Source organism: Equus quagga, unplaced genomic scaffold (genome assembly GCF_021613505.1).
Source record: "Equus quagga isolate Etosha38 unplaced genomic scaffold, UCLA_HA_Equagga_1.0 599_RagTag, whole genome shotgun sequence".
NCBI lineage: Eukaryota > Metazoa > Chordata > Mammalia > Perissodactyla > Equidae > Equus > Equus quagga.
Window position 1 is genome coordinate 378,106 of NW_025800286.1, and position 2,664 is coordinate 380,769.

At 35.1% G+C, this 2,664-nt stretch overlaps 1 pseudogene; it reads right to left on the minus strand.

Annotated features, from left to right (window-relative positions):
* Positions 1–235: 235 nt before the first annotated feature.
* On the minus strand, positions 236–1,663 carry LOC124233976 (olfactory receptor 5L1-like; annotated as a pseudogene).
* Between the last annotated feature and the right edge of the window lie 1,001 nt (positions 1,664–2,664).

Consider the following 2,664-nt stretch of genomic DNA (forward strand, 5'->3'; position numbering starts at 1 on the left):
TGGCAGCATCCAACATAAAGTAGAGGAAGATTGGCAAGGATGTTAGCTCAGTGACAATCTTCCTCAAGCAAAAAGAGGAAGATTAGCAACAGATGTTAGCTTAGGGCCAATCTTCCTCACAAAACAAACAAACAAACAAACAAAAAATAAAAGTATGGTTGCAGGCATTACAGATGATGAAAAGACATATCTCTTTATGTACACTTTTCTAGAAATATATTGATGTTATTTCAAACCAGGAAACTACGTCTAACAATATCACCCGAAAAACCCATTCAAGACAGTTAGAGATCAGAGAAGAGCAGCATAGGTACCTGATACACTTGAACTCTCCAAGAAAGAGGATAAGACATGGTTTAATAAAGATAGGCAGCTGGAAAACAAAAAAAGCATGCATCATCCGTTAGCTCAAAAAATACATCCCTATTTTACTTTCCATTCACATCCACTCAAAGCTAGCCCCTCATTGAAAGTCTTTGATAAAACCCTGACTCTTGCTAAGAAAATAGCTTTTCAAAAGGGAATTTGGATCTCAAAACTCTTGAGAGCTTCTTTCACATCCTTGTTCCTCAGACTATAAATCAGGGATTCAGTATGAGAATCACTGCATTGTAGAATACCGAGGCTACTTTGTCAGTATTAATACTCTTGACAGAACGGGGCTGGCAATAAATGAAAAGTATTGTTCCATGGAAAACAATGATGGCTGTGAGGAGGTAGGTGCAGGTGGAAAAGATTTTGCACCTTCCGTCTGCAGAGTGCATCCTTAGGATGGTGATGAGAATAACAAGCAGGAGGTGTGGATGATCAAGATGGTGATGATCTCATTGAAAGTGGCCACAGTGAACACCACAAGTTCATTCCTAGAGATATCATAACAAGAAAGAATAAAGAGAGGGAGTAAATCCAAAAAAAAAAAAGTGGTTAATTACATTCGACCTATAGGATGGGATTTCAAGAGCTAAACACGTGAACCAGAGAACACACAGTTCCAGAGAAGTACAGCCAGAAACCAGCACCATTCAAAGTTTCTGGGACATGGAGTCCATGTACAGCAGTGGGCTACAGATGGCCAAGAAATGATCATAAGCCATCACAATCAGCAGGAATACCTCAGTGACTGCACATGCCCAAAACAATTAGAACTGCATCATGCATCCCAGGAAAGAGATGACATTTTTCTTAAGATATTGGATAAGATCTTTGGCGTGATGATTGTGGAACAGCAATGATCCGCAAAGGATAAATGGCTGAGAAAAAAGTGCATGAGGGTGTTAAGTTTAGAGCTGACCTGAATCAGTGCAATTATGTCAAGGTTGGCCCAAACGTAGTTACCCCATATGTGAGAAGGAACAGAAGGGAGAGAAAGACTCTCAGCTCAGGGGATCTGATAATCCAAGAACAATGAACTCTGTCACAGTGGTACAGTGCTCTTCTCCTATTTCCATCATATATCAGCTTTGGGAAACCAAATGATGGTTTTTTTTTTTTTTGTTTCTTCTGAAAATAGAATTAGAGAGAAAATAGATTTATATAAACTTCAAAAAAATACATCAATATCAAACACAGTACATTTAAAACACAATTGTCAAATAACTCAAAATGTTCACCATCTCAGTGGAGCCCACGGATAAAAATTAATTTAAAAATCAGCAGAAACCTATCTGTGAATAAAATTAGTTTTACTTCAACTCAGGAGAAAAGATTGATTTATTAATCTATATCTATCTATTTATCTATCTATCTATCTATCTATCTGTCCATCATCATCACCAGTACTGAGAGTGGACATCCTGCATTGTTTTTCACTATAGGGGAAATCATTCATTCCCAAACCATTAAGTGTGATGCTAGAAGCAAGCTTGGTAGTAATTTTCTCTATTGAAGTAATTGAATAATTGAATTGAGTAATTGAAGTAATTTTCTCTATTTCTAATTTGTTGGGAATTTTTATCTTAAATGGCTGTTGGATTGTTGCAAATACTTTTTTCTGCATATTTTGAGGTGGCCAGAAGTTTTTTTGTCTTTAATTCTGTCCGTGATGTGTTACATTAATTGTTTTTCATATGTTAAATCTACCTTGCATTCCTGGAATAGATCTCACTTGGTCATGATTTATTATCCTTTTATGTGTGTTATGAGATTTATTTTGCTAATAATTTGCTGAGAATTTTATATCTACCACTATGTGGAACGTTGCATTTTGTTTTCCTTCCTCGTGTTTCTTTCTTGACTTTGTTATTGGCTTAATAACATGAAGTGGAAAGAGGATCTCCTTTTCTAATTTTGACATAAGTTAATCAACTAGTATTTTTTATATAGGTGTTTTGTAAATTTAACCAGTCAAGCCATCTATGGCTATATATTGGTAATAGAGGAGAACTCTGTCACAGTGGTACAGGTTTAATTATGAACTCAATCTATTAACTTGTTATATGTCTATCTAGATTTTCTATTTTTTCTTTTGTCAGTTTTGGTAAATTTGTCTTTTTAAGAATCTGTCCATATCATCCAAGTCGACTAATTTGTTCACATATGCCGTTCATAATATTCACTATAGTCATTTTAAAATCTGAATATGCTAATTTGTATCTCCTCTCCTTTTTTCTTAGTAATTCTAGAAAACATTTTGTCAATTTTATTGATTTTTCAAAATTCAAACTC